This window comes from Otolemur garnettii, unplaced genomic scaffold (assembly GCF_000181295.1).
Source record: "Otolemur garnettii isolate 467f Iridium unplaced genomic scaffold, OtoGar3 scaffold00223, whole genome shotgun sequence".
NCBI classification, from domain to species: domain Eukaryota; kingdom Metazoa; phylum Chordata; class Mammalia; order Primates; family Galagidae; genus Otolemur; species Otolemur garnettii.
Window position 1 is genome coordinate 1,622,334 of NW_003852618.1, and position 17,335 is coordinate 1,639,668.

At 39.7% G+C, this 17,335-nt stretch overlaps 1 non-coding gene across 1 annotated transcript; it reads left to right on the top strand.

Moving 5' to 3' along the window:
• The first annotated feature begins 14,697 nt into the window (after window positions 1-14,697).
• Window positions 14,698-14,780, top strand: TRNAL-UAA. Its single transcript has one exon. It is a non-coding gene; the product is annotated as a tRNA-Leu (tRNA).
• The last annotated feature ends 2,555 nt before the right edge of the window (window positions 14,781-17,335 follow it).

Here is a 17,335-nt window from a genome sequence, read left to right on the forward strand (position 1 = left end):
AAAAAAAAGAAGAAGAAGAAAAAGTTAGGTTCCAGTTGTCCCTACAGAGTAGCCGTCCTGCATGGTTACAAGCATGCTGCTGTGTGTTGGGGCAGCTATGTATCCTTCAGCAAGTTATCTAACCTCCCTGAGTCTTCCTATGAAAAATGGGAAAACATTAGCATCTACTGTATGGATTATTGTAACAGTAGAAGATGAAGGCGCTGACTTCACCACAATACAGTATATCAATGTACCAAAATTACAATTGTACCCCATAAGTACATATACAAATAAAAAATAAATTTTAGCACTCTGGGAGGCCGAGGTGGGTGGATTGCCTGAACTCACAGGTTCAAGACCAGTCTGAGCCAGAGCAAGACCTCATCTCCAAAACTAGCTGGGCATTGTGGCAGGCACCTATAGTCCCAGCTACTTTGGAGGCTGAGGCAAGAGAATTGCTTGAGCCCAGGAGTCTGAGGTTGCTGTGTGCTATGATGTTACAGCACTCTACCAAGGAAAACAAAGGGAGACTCTGTCTCCAAAAATAAATAAATAAATAGATGAATATATTTTTAAAAATGAAATTAAAGAGTGGGCAGCACCTGTGGCTCAAAGGAGTAGGGCACTGACCCCATATCCCGGAGGTGGTGGGGTCAAACCCAGCCCTGGCCAAAAACTGCAAAAAAAAAAAAAAAAAAGTAACTTAAAATCATCTAGATAGACTTTATTGAAACAGGTAAGGAGTGATGTAGGGATTATGGATGGCAGATATAGAAATAACTAGGGGCAGCACCTGTGGCTCAAGTGGCTAAGGCGCCAGCCAAATACACCTAAGGTGGCGGATCTGAATCCAGTCCAGGCTGGCCCAACAAGAATGACAGCTGCAACCAAAAAATAGCCAGGCATTGTGGCGTTGCCTGTGGTTCCAGCTACTTGGGAGCCTAAGGCAGAAGATTCACTTGAGCCCAGGAGTTGGAGGTTGCTGTAAGCTATGATGCCACAACACTCTACCCAGAGGTATGGCTTGAGGCTCCATCTCAAAAAAAAAAAAAAAAAGAAAGAAAGAACTAGGAAATTGTGTCTTTTATTATAGTGAAATTTAAGCTGATTTAGTGCAATCTTAAAAAACAACCAGAAATTAGTTTCTTACTTACTGATCAGCTTAGTTCATTAGAACATCATGCAAATAATGATGATATGAGTTTAGTTCCCATAGAGGCCTGGGCAAGATATAATTTATTCTTTAACCCTTGACAGTTTCTAAGTCTCAGTCCACATGAGGTTGCCACTTATTTATTTTGTACAAAATCCTCTTTGTCCTTTGGGGTAAGGAGCAGATAATACAAAGAATGTCCAATTCCCCCACAAGGCTCAAAGTAGAACCCAATTTCTTTTTGAAATCCCTGAGGAAATTCCCTTTGCAGAAAACCCACAGCCTTGCTCTTGAGAGTCCAAGGAAGCCAGTCTCAGCTGCATGGCAGAGAATGGATCCTGTACCACTGGCACCTGCTGGGCTTGACATTATCTAGGCCCCTCACACCCTGCCACCCAATGCAAATCATAAGAGAAGGTAGAGAAGACTGTGCCATGCTGGAACACAGAGGGGTGAGGCTTCAACATGGGTCAGGACAAAGTTTCCTGACATGGCTCAAGACCAAAGAGAAAGCACAAAGGTGTTTGTACTTGACAACATACTACAAAGACTCTATCTGTTTCAAATGGAGGTTCTCAAATGCAAAATTAAGAGTGAAGAAAGGCACCACATCTCTGTCTGGGTTGACCCACAAAACTTTTTCTTGCTAGGCAAATTTACGACCACTACATCACAAAAACAAAGGCCTAGGAAGCCCTTAGAATAGAGGCGACTATGTCTGGGCAATCTAGGTTTGGAAACATTTTCCCTTCACATGGCTTTTTGTCTGTAATCATTATCTTTTAAATTTTCCACTTACTTAGTTCAACAATACCACACTGATGATTGATATTTGCCGACTACAAATTAATACATATATTCACCCAACTTATTTATCAGAATGTCTAGCAAAGTATTCATAATACTCAAAAGAACGGGATTTTCTTTTTTTTTTTTTAGACAAGTGTCACTTTGTCACCCTGGTAGAGTCCCGCAGTGTCATAGCTTACCCCAACCTCAAACTCCTGGGCTCAAGCAGTCCTCTTGCTTCAGCCTCCCCAGTAACTAGGAACAGGTGCCCACCACAATGCCTGGATATTTTTTAGAGACAGGATCTCGCTTTTGCTCAGGCTGGTCTCGAATTCACAAGCTCAAGCGATCCACTGCCTCAGCCTCCCAGAGTGTTAGAAATATAAGTGTGAGCCACCATGAACTGGAAATATTTTCAATATCCATTAGCAATTGCATGAATATGTTTGCATGAAATAATTTATTGCAGCCAACAGAAATAATTTATAAATACATAGATGAATTTCTCAGACAGACCAGATAAAAACAGGACACAAAGGGGACATACTCTATGCCTGTGTTAATTTGAACTAGAAAGCAGTAAGGATATTAAACCAGTAATTAACAATACCCCAACAAAGAAAAGTCCAGAACCACATTCTGAACCAATTCTTCACTGGTGAATTTACCGAACATTTTAAGAATAATTAAGTACTTCTTTCTTACAATTTTCAAAAAAATAAAGAGGAGGAAATACTCTCTAACTTATTTTATGAAGTTAACATTACTCTGATACAAAAGCCTAACAAAGATATCACAAGACAAGAAAACTATAGACCAATATTCTTCATAAATATTAATGCAAAAAATTTCAATAATATATTAGAAACTAAATTTAGCAATATGTTAAAAGTATCAGACACTATGACTAAGTAGGATTTATTACTGGAATGTGAGGATGATTCAGTATATAAACATTAATCAATATAATATGCATCATTTTAATAGAAAGAAGAAAAGAATGATCATCTCCATTGAAATAGTAATAGAAACAGATAAATAACACAGTAAGTACAGGGTGGCTGACCATAAAGTTCATGTGCAATTTTAAATTGCCTACTCTTTTAAATTGCACATGAACTTTATGAACACCCTCTATATAAAAGATATTAACTGCACTCTTAATCAAACAAATGACTTGTATAAGATACAATGTTACAAATTGTGGGAACAACCTAACCCACCAATCCAGGAATGGATTAACAAACTGCGATATACATGTACCATGGACCAGCCACAAAAAAGATGGTGACTTTACACCTTTTGTATTATTAACCTGGATGGAATTGAAACACATTCTTCTTAGTAAAGCATCACAAGAATGGAGAAGCAATAATCCAATGTACTCAATTCTGATATGAGGACAATTGATACTAGTACATGGCAAGAGGTGGGAGGATGGGAGAGCAGAGAGAGGGAAAGAAGGAGGGGTGGGGAGCGGGACACAATTATAAGAGGGTCTTTACCCACCTCTTGGGGGTCGGACACAATTATAAGAGGGTCTTTACCTAACAAATGCAAGCAGTTTAAACTGGTTCTTTGTACCCTCAATGAATCCCCAACAACAACAACAAAAAGATACAATGTTAAATGTTTAGTAGAATTCAGCAAACAAATGCAGAATACACATGAGCCATTAAGAAACTCTCTATAGATACTAAAGTATTGAGATAATAAAGTGTTCTCTAATGATATAGAATTGAGCTAGAAATCATTAACGGAAAGAAACATGAATATCTTCAAATGCAGGAAAGTTAACATCACATTCCTAAATAACCCATGGGTCAAAGGCAAATTACAAGAGAAATTAGAAAATAGTTTGAACTAAAAATGATAAAGTAAAACATATCCAAATTTGCTGATAGTTGTTTAAATCGTTCTTGGAGAGCAAGTTAGAGATTTATATACATACATTATCCATTCCAGCATGTAAGAAGCTGAAAGTTGTCTCTTAGTCCTAAAAACAAGTAAGACACTAAACAAACTGAAAAACCAACTCTTAACTCCATCCAGGATACTATTCTAAGTATCACAAGAATGGAAAAGCAAGTATTCCATGTACTCAATATACTCAACACTAATAGGAAACCAATAGAAAAACAACTACACGCCCACATGAGAGAAAAACACAAGTATATTCAAGTTACAAAAAGGGAGGAGGGAGGGGGAAAGCGAAGGAGTGAGGGGGATTGGTAAACTCTCACCCAAAGTGCACAATGTAAGGGTATAGAGCACACACCCCTGGATGAAGACTTCAACTACCACTTGAACTTTACCTTAATCATTTGTACCATCTTAGTAATCTGAAATTAAAAAATAAATACATAAAACCCAACTCTTAGATCTGTCCATGAAGTGAGGTCATGGGGCAAACCACTGCTCCCCAAATTGGAAAGACAGGCAAAAGAGAATCACAGCTTACCAGAAAGAAAGCCCAGAGAGTAGAAACCTCCCAGTGAACCAGTGCTAGAGTAGGAAAACCTGAACTGTAATTAAATTGTTGGTGGCTCAGCATAGACAAGTCTTAGAGATAAAAACTCTCAACCCAGTTTTCTGGGCACTACAATTTTGTGAATTTTACCTCAGGAGCTGAACCAGGTTCTCACCGTGAATTTGGAAGAAATAAAATCCCCTCTGCTTCTGGTAAAGGGTGGAGAAAAGAATGGTTTTGAAGTACAGGAGAGCATTCTGGTCTTCTTAACAAGGTCTGCCCTCAGGAGAAACTATTTAACCAGAGCCTAACCTGCTGGGTTTTGTCAAAGCCTGACTGACATAGAGGAAGGGAAATAACTTATGCTAGCCTACTTTAGCTTAAAAAGCTCTATTTGAAGTTCACAGTCCTATATGTCTCTGACCTGCTTTCTATCCCTAGGTGTCAGGGTCAGTAGGATTTACAGAGGTATGGGAAGTGGTTTGCTGTAATCATGCAGTTTGGTTTCTGGCCTCTTTTTTTCTCTACTTTTCTCCCAAATAGCTGTAGTATTGTCAGAGTCCTGAGGATTTCTTCCCCACAATACTATAATAGTGGATACATGTCATCATATATTTGTGCAAATTGACAGAATGTATAAAACCAAGAGTAGTAAATCCTAATATAAACTATAATCTCAAGGTGATGATGATCGCCACTGTAGGTCATCAATTATAACTAATGTACCAATTTGGTGAGGGATTTGATAATGGAGGGGTGGAGTTATGTATGAATAGAAGCAGGGGAGATACGGGAAATCTCATTTATCATCTATTCATTTTTTTGCTGTCAGCTTAAAATTGTTTTTAAAAAAAGTTCATAAAAATAAATGCATATTTAAGAGGAGAAGAAGAAAGGTTTATATTTGCAGAAATTCACGAAAGGAAATGAAGCTTTGAATTTCAAGGTTGGCAGTGAGTCAAGCCTAGAAATTGTGTGGACAGCTGTCAAGAACAGACATCAAGGAACCAGTGTCTCACAAAAAAACCAGAAAGGTATTTCTTAGAGTTTGAATGTAAACTCTGTTAGGTAGTCGCTCCAGGAAAGCCCCTTCTGCAGAAAGTCCCTTCCTGCTTTCTCTTAAAGTGACAGCTCCTTTCTAAGCACAGGGAGTTGCCTCTAAACAACAGGAAGTTGCCTGCTTAACTCTCAGTTGCAAAACCTGTCCCAATTACCCGCTGAAAATGTCAAACTTATAGCCCGCCCCTAATGGCTCTTCATTGGCTATTCTACCATCCCGTCATCATTCTGAGACTTCCCCTAACCCAACCTACATACAGGTACGCGTTTCTTTTGTTCCCTCTCTCTTCTCTTCTCCCCGGCTCTCTCTCCGCCTCACTCTCCTCTTCACATCTCCTCTTTTCTCTCCCCTTTTCTTTCCTCCTTGGTGCTGCTCTGCAGCCTCCCTCCCCCACCAATAAAGACCTTTCGTACAAGCCTTGGCGGTCTGTGAGATCTTTGCCCGTGGAGTGCCGCCCTTTCAAACTTAGCAGAACTTTCAAGAATATTGATGCTGAGTGAGAGGGTAAGAAGGAATTCTGAGGGATGCAGAGGACAAATTCCAGTGTCACCACGTCACAAAGTAAACATCAAGTCTGGTCAGTGCCGAGATGTTTAAAATTGTGGTCATGGTCATAGAATTTAACTTCTGAACAACTTCTGGGTGTTGTATACTTTCCCAAGTTGGTGTGGTTCTTCTTTGGGATCAGTTTAAAAATGCAATTGTGGGGCGGCGCCTGTGCCTCAAAGGAGTAGGGTGCAGGCCCCATATGCGGGTTCAAACCCAGCCCCGGCCAAAATCTGCAAAAAAATTTTAAAAAATGCAATTGTGTCTCTGCTGATAAAAATTAAATTAAATTAAAATATGTGATTGTGGACTCTTAACTCAGCAGCATGCCTGAATCAAGAAAAGGTAGATTTTGCAGAAGGAAGGATGAGAAACTTGGGGACCAACCTCTCACCAGGATGGTGAAGTACTTGCTTAATTGACCAAATGGGGAAAATGAAGACACAAAACAGAAAGTTTACAGGTGGGCCCCTCCATTAACCACCGTGAGACACAACAGAGGCCTGGAGTGCTTTGACCACTCAGCTTTCATTGAGTTCTCTCAATGCCAATTTTAGGGAGGAGGTTTATGAGCAAATGGAGAACTGAGTAAAGATTGGCCTGTGGGCTATTTGTGTCCTACATTAGCAATTGTATGAACACAAGTTTTTTCCCATTATCTCCTCTTACTTAAGTGTTAACTCTACTTAACCCATGTGTCTCTTGAGAAACAAGGAACATAACCTTAAGGCAAACAGGATGTGAGACCCTCACTTTTCACGGGTCCAAAGGGGATCTTAAGCCCCTTGTTCCCCTATGGGGCAAACAGCCTGATGCCAATGCTCCCATTGGAAGCTGGGAGAGAAAGAAGTCCTCTCTGCCCCAGAGGTCCTGTTTGTGTGGGTTTTGGTTGTGTACACTGTTCCCAGTGACTTTTGCAACACCACCTCTCTCCCAGGGTTTCTGCTTTCTACTCCCCTTCAGGGCTGGAGCCTTATCCCTTTACAGGAAGAGCCACAGCCCCATTACCTGTCAGGCCTTACAGTGCTGCGCTTGCACATGGCCATTTGTATGGAATACAAATGCATCTTTAAACAGGCAAGTTGCAATCACTGTTTCCTTCCTCAAACCTGTTTTCTCCATGAGCTGCTCAGACTTGTTGTTAGTCAGCAAAGCTATTTTTATTAAAAAACAATAGAGGGTGGCACTGTGGCTCAGTGGGTAGGGTGCAGGCAGGGTGCTGGCTCTCCCATATACTGACAGTGGCAGGTTCAAACCACTGCAACCAAAAAATAGCCCGCGTTCTGAAGGGCACCTGTAGTCCCAGCTACTTGGGAAGCTGAGGCAAGAGAATTGCCTAAGTGCAGGAGTTGGAGGTTGCTGTGAGCTGTGTGATGCCACAGCACTCTACTGAAGGCAATAAATAAATAAATTAAATAAAAACCAATTAAAACACTAAAGCTAACCTTCTGTTTCTTTGCTCAGTTAAACTCCTAAGCTCTATTTTGCTCTTGGACATTTTCTCTTGGGGGGCTTCGGGTATCTAATTTCTAATTTCCCTACAATAAACAGGGAAATCCTCCTTAGGCATACCAGGGCAGGATCCCCAGTTCTGGAAGGGGTTTCTGTAGTGTAGTATAGTGGTTATCACGTTTGCCTCACACATGAAAAGTCTCTGGCCAGAAACTGGGCAGAAACAATATCTGGTGTCTGCTTTTCCTCCCCCTGTCTTCCTAATAGTTGACCTTGAGTGATTTGCATTGATCATTTTCTAGTTGTAATCATGATATCCACTGTGTGGCATCATAACCTAGAAAAAGTTGTTTGAGAAAAGAATAAGTTGGGGGGTGGCGCCTGTGGCTCAAGGAGTAGGGCACCAGCCCCATATGCCAGAGGTGGAGGGTTCAAACCCAGCCCCGGCCAAAAACCACAAAAAATTCTTAAGAATAAGTTGGGTAAGAAATATTCCAATTGGTGCTAAGACTAACTCTAATAATGAAAGTCTTCATTATAGGAATTAATTTCTCTGTTTACTATCAAGTTCTCAAGCCTTCTAACATTGCTTGGTATTGAATACTTTAGATTTCATTTTATTTAAAGGTGTCCTTGAGATCCAGTCTTTTGACAAATTGCATTCCCAAACAGGACTGGCCAGCTTCAGGGTCATAAGACCTACACATCTGCACAAGGCCAGGTACTTAATACTCTGCTATTGCTGGTTTGAAATTCTTAATTTTTAAACAAGGATCGTGCAATCATTCAATTTAATCATATCTTACAGGGAGAAGAAACTCAGAACATTACTGCAAAAAGAAATGTTGTCCATAATATTAGGGATGAGGGAAGGCATTTGTAGATTATTATACCTTGAAGACATGTCTTGGAATAGTAAAGACAGGAGGGGAGAGAGAGGAAAAGAAGGAGAAGATCTAAAATGGAAACTTTATATCAGGATTTGATTTTTTTCCATCCTTTTATTTAAGAAGGATTCAGGACTTCAGTTCTCAGTTGCCTGCAGTCTTTTGTTAGGTTTTTTTTTTCTTAGTATGCTTCATTGTTGCAGGAAAACAAGGCCCAATGGAGAGAAGAACACTCAAACACCATACTTAAGAGGAAGAAGCTTTTATTCAGCTGGCAGAGGGAATGGTATAGAAAAATTCAAAATGGCCACCCTCCTGGCTGCCTGACTGGCTTGATCTTTCCCTTTTTATCTCCAGTCAAAAAGTTCCAGCCCACGGTACCTTTCTCATTGGTCAGTTTGAATTAAGCAGGAGAAGTGGGCTCCAGTGCTTATAGAACCATGGGCTTTTACAGAAGCAGAACCAAGAGTTAGTTTTCAGGTCCCAGGAAGTTAAGTCTACAAATTCCTAAGAGCTGAGTCACCACAGGGAGGCCATTGCTGGTGTATCCTTGGGGTCTCCTTAAGAAGACCTCTGTTCTTTCAGACCTTACTTTTTCCAGATATCCTCCCTTATCATCTCTAATCATTCTTCTTATTCTTTCTTAAGATGTCCTCATTTTACTCCACTGTTCACAATATTCAGTAATGTCCTAGAGTTCAAAATGGAAGGAGGAACAATTATCACAGTTTATACAACAGGTGTGTCTTTTCTCTTTTTTCTTGCCTTCTTTTTGATTTGTATTAAATGCAAAAACGATGATAGATGAGATGGCTCACACCTGTAATTCTAGCACTTGGGAGGCTGAGGCGGGTGGATTGCCTGAGCTGACATTTAGCAACCAGCCTGAGCCCGAAAGAGACTTTGTCTCTAAAAATAGCCAGCTTTGTGGCAGGCACCTATAATCCCAGCTACTAGAGAGGCTGAGGCAAGAGAATCACTTGAGCCCAAGAGTTTGAGGTTGCTATGAGCTATGACGCCACCGCACTCTACCAAGGGTGGCAAACTGAAACTCTGTTTCAATAAATAAATAAAAGCAAAAATGTTAATGTGAAATTGCTTCTTAGGAAATGGTGGACAGTGGCTAGGAAAGTTTAAATGTAGTTTAAATATAGTTCAACTCTAGATACTGGTCAAGGAGCTAAGGAAATTTCACCTCAAAATATGCTTATTTGGTATATAGAATATTTTGAATTAAAGGCCATTCATGATCAAAAAGCATTGGCTTCTCCTCTATAAAACCTGAGTAACTTAATTTAGAATCAGAAGGGGCTGCTGACTTCCTTATTGCATACTAATAGACCTGGCCCCCAAATCAACCTTTTTTTATACATCTACACAAATCCCCTCTAACAACCACTTGCTGTAGGTATATGCTCCACACTCTCCCCCCTCCCTTAAAAAGCATCTTTAAAAGTCTCTGACCATCACTGAGACTTTGAGTAATCATTCTTTTGATTCCCTTCATGCACGTGGTATTTAGAAATAAACCTTTCTTTTATTAATCTATCATAATTGTGAGTTGATCTTTCAGCAAACCAACCAGAGGGAATAGGGCAGGTTTCACCATAATCCCTACAGTTGCTTCATCACAGATTTGATATTTCCAACTCCCAGGTTCCCCTATGAAGTGTCTCAGACATTAAAGGCTACAGTCTGCAGCTTTGTTAGGTATAAATCCAAGTTTGTCAGCTGGCCGAGGTGGCTTATACCTGTTATCCTAGCACTCTGGGAGGCTGAGGTGGGTGGATTACCTGAACTCAGGAGTTCTAGACCAGCTCTGAGCAAGAGTGAGACCTTGTCTCTAAAAATACCCTGGTGTTTGTGGTGGGCACCTTGGGTCCGAGCTACTTGGGAGGCTGAGGCAAGAGAATCACTTGAGCACAACAGTTTAAAGTTGCTGTGAGCAATGATGATGCCACAGCACTCTACCAAGGATGACAAAATGAGACTATCTCCAAAAAAAAAAAAACCAAGTTTGTCTTCAACCAACCAGTGAGAAGAGTTTGCTGAGATTTTTAAAAAACAAAACCTAGGCTTCACTGGGACTTGAACCCAGAAACTCCTGTTTACTAGACAGGTGGCTTACTCAGCTAAGCCACAAAACCTCTCAAACTCAGGTATGGGTAATACATTATTTTATAAAATTTCACACCTCAGCCTGTTAATGTTTTTATTTTGATGATTCCTTTGGGATTGAACAAGAAGATAAATCTAAGCCTTAGTCAAAACCAGAGAAAAATGTTCTCACTGTAGAATAAGACTAGATCCTAAAATGAGAAACCCATCTTCCTTTTGGACACTGCTCTAAATGTCCAGGCTATCATTAGACTAAACTCTTGGAAGCCAAGTAGATCCCATGCTTGGTTTTGGGAATAATTACATGTCTGATGCCTACCAGTGGAGTCTGCCTTCTCATAAGTCAGTCCTCATTTCATTTGTTCATCCAGTGGGTGAATGATACCAGTATAAATGCCCTGATTCCATTTATATTTTTCTCTGACTTTTGGCTCCCACTCATTCTGCATCTCCCACCCAGGTCCAACTCCTTTGAAAGATCTACCCCACATGCAGGATGGCATTATCTAAATCAAGTAAAGGTGTGAAGGAGATTCCTTGGGTGCATTATCTTGTGTAGAAATTACACAAGAATAAGATTCTTTGGTATTTTTTTGACATCTATGTGTTAGGGTAGATAGCTCCATAGGTGCTACAAGAGGGAAGAGGAAAGAATTTCTCTAGGCCAAGATTAGCATATAAAAGTATAAGTATATTTTATATTCTAGAAGGAGAGAAGCAACTGGGAAGAGAAGGAGGAAAAGAGAAGAGCAGAAGCACATATAATGAAAATAAGATGGATTCTGTCAGGCTAAGGCATACATGACACAGCTGGTCTGGTCAGTTTAGGTCCTGCCTAACCTTCACCCCCTGTCTCCCATTCTTACTGTTCTGTAAATTTAGCTCCCACCCTAAAGATGTTTATCTTGAGTAGTTTAGGTGGATTGATTTGAGAGATTAACTTTTGAATTACAGTGTTGTTTGGGGTCATGAGTTATACTGATTATTGTTTACTATGGGTCATGGGTTCTGCCAATTATTGTTTAAGAGTTAAGGCTCGGCACTTGTGGCTCAAGTGGCTAAGGCACCAGCCACATACACCTGAACTGGTGGGTTCGAATCCTCCTGGGTCCACCAAACAACAATGATGGCTGCAAAGAAATAAACAAAAGAGTTACCATGGTTTTCACTTTAAACGTAAATGTATAAAAGTGTAATTTTGGAAATGGAAGAACAGAAGAGTCTTAGAGAGGCTACTCTCACTGTTCTCCAAAATCCCAGCCTCCTGACAAAGTTTGGTGGACCTGTCTTGGTCTCTGCACATTGGCTAAAAGTGACAGGTGGCCAGATCTTTTTTGTTCAAGTAACACGTATGTCTACTATTTTCGAAATTGCTTAATATTGTATAATATGCATTTACAACAATTTGCATTTTCCCAGTAACAAATCAAGTTTCCTTCCAATTTCAAAAGACCACAAATAATTGATTAACTACTTCACATGAGTATTCTCTGTACTTGGGTAAGATTTGTGGCAGTGGATAGTGTAGAAGATTTATACCTAGGAGCAGAATAGTTACATTATAGATTGTACATATCCTTAATTTGTACTCTAAAATGGCTTCTTCGATTTATATTTCCACCAGCCAGGCATGAGGGTTCTTACACCACTAGTCCCACAATAACTAAAGACCAATTGCCAGCATAGTGTGACCTTGTTCTGCAAAAAAAAGAAAAATGAGCCATGTGTAGTAACAAGTGCCTGTAGTCCTAGCTACTTGGGACTATTATATTCAGCTTTTTAATTTTGCCAATGTATGTGTAAAGACAATAAAATGATAACTTTTTTATTTTATTTCTATGATTACTAATGATTTTACAAATATTCACTAGTCTCTCTCTGTATATTTCTCTCCTTTAATTATCTATCCTAGCCTTTTGATCTTGCTATCCTGATTATGAAGATTTTCATGGCTTCTTGATATGTCATATATATTAAACGTTTGCCATTTTTTGACAATTCAAACATATTATCCAACTAGTACATTTATCTAGGTATTTATATTTGTACTATGTTCTTTTAAAACAATTTTTTTTTTTTTTTAGAGATGGGGTTTCATTATATTGATTAGGCTAGCATTGAACTCCTGGCCTCAAGTGATCCTCCAGCCTTAGTCTCCCAAATAGCTCGACTACAGTGGCTATCGTCCTGATTTCAATGTAAGCAAATATATATATTTATCTTATCATTTGTACATCTGAAGTTTTTTTTTTTTTTTCAGGCCATATGTGGCTCATTTTTTTCTGTTTTTAGTTTAAACAGGGTGGCCTGGGTGACCCTCTTACTCAAGGATCCTGGAATTCAACTCCTGAGTTCAAGAAATCCTCCAATGTGGATCTCCCAGAGTGTCAGGATTACAGGTCTGTGCCATGGCACCAGCCTTGCTTTTGAAGTTTTAAAAGTTCTCTGCTACCTGGCATATAAGGATATTTTTCTTCAGATGCTTTTATTTATTTATCTTTTCAAGACAGGGTTTTATACTATTGCCCAGGCTACAGTGCAATAGTGTGTCATCAGAACTCACTTCAACCTTGAACTCCTAAGCTCAAGCAATTCTCCTGCCTTAAACTCCCAAGTATCTGAGACTATAAGTACTTGCCACTACACATAGCTAATTTTTCTATTTTTTGCAGAGATGAGGTCACACTATGTTGCTCAGACTGGTCTTAAAACTCCTGGCAAGCAATCCTCCCAAAGTGTTAGGATCATAGGCATGAGCCATTGTACCACCCAGCCTTTGGTACACTTCTTTCTATGTAGAAATACATACTATTTAAACTCTCTAAACAAGGGTATCTTTCTAAAAATGTCACAGCTAGTTGATTCTACTGTGTAGCTTGTGGTAAGAACAATAATAGAATATTCTGAAAACAGTTGTGTCTGTCTATATAATGAATTCTTTCTCTAATAAGCTTATCATATAATCTTCCAATCACCTCCATCTCTATCCCCAAACCAGTTCTTGACCCAGCACTGTGGGACCTGAATTTTCTTCAGTGTTGGGTAGAAGCAGGAATCTCTCAGGCCATATCTCCTCTTCCAGAAATGGAACCTTGATCTGCCCAGAGACATCCAAAGGACTCCACGGGGCCATTCCTTGTTTATGGCTTAATCAGGCAGAGAAAGATCTGGATTCAGTTGACCCAGTCAGTTCTGAGTATCCCAATAAGGCCTGAGCTCTTTCTCCATCAACTGATGAGCTTCTGAGGAGATTTGTCCTCTGACTCTTTTTGCTTCTGCTACAAATGACACAACCCTCTCATATTGTGGTGCTTTCCCTTGGTTACCAGAATAACAAAGGAGCATGTCACACAGTAGGTGTTCAGTATTGTTATATAACTTAATTATATTCCAACCCTGCTTCAGATTTCGCTCAACTCTGTCTCCTCCAGACACCAAAGTTCCCATCTGTGGGCTTCTTTTATGGGTTCTTAAATTCCCCATGACATCTTTAGCATCTTCAACTGAGCTCCTTTAGCGGACAATTGAAATTAGAATTATCTGAGAATGGATCTAGGGATCCATCCTACATTTCTTTAGTCTGGATCACAGCAAGAAGGGTTCTGTAATCTGCATTTGTAATAAATCTCCTGGGGGATACTTTGGCTGCAAGGATTGGGTTCTCTATTGTAACAAATTGAGATTTTCTGGGAGAACTTTTGAGTTCTGGGGCAATGTCTTTCTTTGGGTGTAGCCCATATGGAGTTCAAAATGTTTCTTTTGTTGATCCTTTGGACTGTCAGTTAAAACATTTATCATTAAAATCAAAGTTACGAATTTAAAGGCCTCTGTGTTCACTAAGGATCTTCAAATTTACCCCAGGAAGAGCTCGTTTTAATATAATACTCCCTGGGCCCCAGTCGCGATGCCTCCGATGCATCATTGTTTCTGGAGAGGAGGTTTGAATTCCGTAGGTGAGAAGGTGGGAAAAAAAATGGGACAGCGCCTTTGGGAAAGTAGAGGTAAGGTAGTGGCGGTTTCTATGGTAGTATGCCCTCTGCGGGTTTTCTTTTTGAATCAAATAAAAAGGTTTCTTTGAAATGTAAGAGGTGCTCAGAAAAAGTGCTTTCTGAAAACATGCTGTGTTTTCTCTATCATAAGCTTTTTCGTGTTCCAGTACAATTCCGTAAGAGTAGGGTCAGGGTCAGGCTCAGCACAGATATTTTCTAGTAATATCATTACTGAAAGCTGTATTCAGGGGACCGGGATGGCCGAGTGGTTAAGGCGTTGGACTTAAGATCCAATGGGCTAATGCCCGCGTGGGTTCGAACCCCACTCTCGGTAGGTTAAGTTTTCATCTAAATATTCCCTACCCGTACTGGCAAACGTGGGTTGCGGAGTTGGTTGCTCGCTTTGGAACCCTTTGTGGTAAATGATTCCGTTTTATTCTTTTTGGCTATGTTCAGAAAGCCCGCTTTTTTTTGGCTATGTTCAGAAAGCTAAGTCTTTGTTTTTTCCAGTTTGAGATGTAAAAAAGGGGCGGCTCCTGTGGCTCAAAGGAGTAGCGCGCCGGCGCCATGTGCCGGAGGTGGTAGGTTCAAACCAGCCCCAGCCAAAAACCACAAAAAAAAAAAAAAAAAAAAAAGAAAGAAATGTAAAAAAGTAGGCTGATGGGGCAACTCACGCCTGTAACCCCAGCACTCTGGGAGGTCAAAGCGGGTAGATTGCTTGAGCTCAGGAGTTCCAAACCTGCCTGAGCAAGAGCGAGAACCCATCTTTAAAAAATAGCTGGGCATTGTGGCGGAAGCTTGTAGTCCTGGCTACTAGGGAGGCTGAGGCAAGAGGATCGTTTTATAGCTGTGAGCTATGATGCCTTAGTACTCTACCAAGGGTGAAAAAGTAAAATCTCAAAAATAAATAAATAAATAACAACAATAATAAAGTTTCACTTCAGTATTTCATAATTGAAATTATTTTTGTCTGAATTGTACTGAATATATCTTTGCTATACAGAGTCTCACTATGTTTCCCTTGGTAGAGTGTTATGATGTCATAGTTCACAGCAACCTCCAACTCTTGGGCTTAGGCGATTCTCTTGCCTCAGCCTCCCGAGTAGCTGGAACTACAGGCGTCCTTCACAGTGCTGGCTATTTTTGTTGCAGTTGTCACTGCTGTTTTAGCTGGCCCGGGCTGGGTTTAAACCACCACCTTGGGTATATGGGGCCAGCGCCTTACCCACTGAGCCACAGGTGCCACCCTCTTTCTCCTTTTTTATTTTACAAGCATTATAATAGAGGATTATTATCAAAAAACATTAACTATATGGCTGACTATATATGTATATGTTCCCCATAAAATCCCAAAGATAAATACTGTTAAATATATTTACTGTATGTACTCATGTATACACTTCTGGATATTTATGTACATATGCTGTGTGTGTACATTTTTAAAAAGGATTATCATTCTATAATAACTTTTCTATATCTTGATTTTTTATTAAAAAAAAAAGTTGTTTTTTAAATATCTTTCCTAAAAGATAATACCTAATTGTTGCATTCTGAAGGGCAAAGGTGAATAAATATTTGCTGAACTAATGTACTATTTCCTTTTATCAAAGCTGCTTCCAAGACCCTATTTTGGGTGTCTTTGAATATCACATTGCTTCAAACAAAAAGTATTTTTTTCCCTCATTAGAGCAAATAATAATAATAATAATAAGGATGTTATTTTCTTCTCTTCCTTCCAGTTCCAATTAACCTACATTTGTTCTCATTCCCTTCTTTAGGGGTGCAATAGAAAAAGTTTACAGATTCTACATGCATGGTTGGATAAACTGATTTGAAAATAATTTCCTGTTCTGTGCAGTATGTACAGTGGAGCTAAAATGCCAGTTTAGATCTATCCAAATCAGTCTATCCCTTATCTAAGAGAGAGCTAATCTATTTACTATTTATTTACTAATCTATCTATCTATTTACTTAGTTTTGGAGAAGAAAAGGTAAATTTATTCATTTGCCAGCAAGTGAGGAGGCTAGCAGACTGCCATCTCAATGTACCTCCTCAGGATCCTCCTGAGCAGAAGTACAGAGCTTTTAAAGGGAGTGGTTTTGATTAATCCCATCTTTACCCAGCTAAGACAATCTTGTGCATCTGCCTGAATTCATCCCATCTCCTGTGGCACAAAGAACAAAGGCTTAAGACCTTTAAAAGGGAAAAGTACATAGACTTCAGAGCCCAATCTTGTTTTCCAATTCTGGCTTTGCCACTTACTCTCTCTAATCTACAATGTCTTTATTGTACTCATCCCTATTCTATAGAGGAATTGTGAGGAGACATACCAGTCTCCACTCCCTACCCCCCACAACATACATTGTATGTCATAGTGTCGGGTTAAATAGTAAGGACTTAACTAGTTCCTTTACCCATAAAAAGAAAACCACTCTCATTATTTTTTATAAACTTCTCTTAATGAAAATGTTCCCATTTTATTTCTGCAGCAGTTTAAATATTCTAGACATTCTTTTCAGATATACCAAAAAAAAATCTCATTAACACTTTTACTTTATTTATTATTTATTTATTTATTATCTTTTTGAGACAGTCTTACTCTCTTGCCCTGGGTAGAGTGCCATCGTGTCATAGCCTACAACAACCTCAAACTCTTGGACTCTTTAAGAGCTCCTCTTAACTCAGCCTCCCAAGTAACTGCGACTACAGGCTAAGGTGACCAGACGTCCCACTTTTGGCGGGACAGTCCGGATTTTTAACAATTTGTCCTGTGCCCTGCTGCGTTTTTTAAAAGCCCCGATTTTTGGAAAGAATGCACGACAAGCTAGGGAACATGGGAGAACAGGAAGGGAATATAGGTTTTCGGCTGCCATGTGCTATTCACCAGG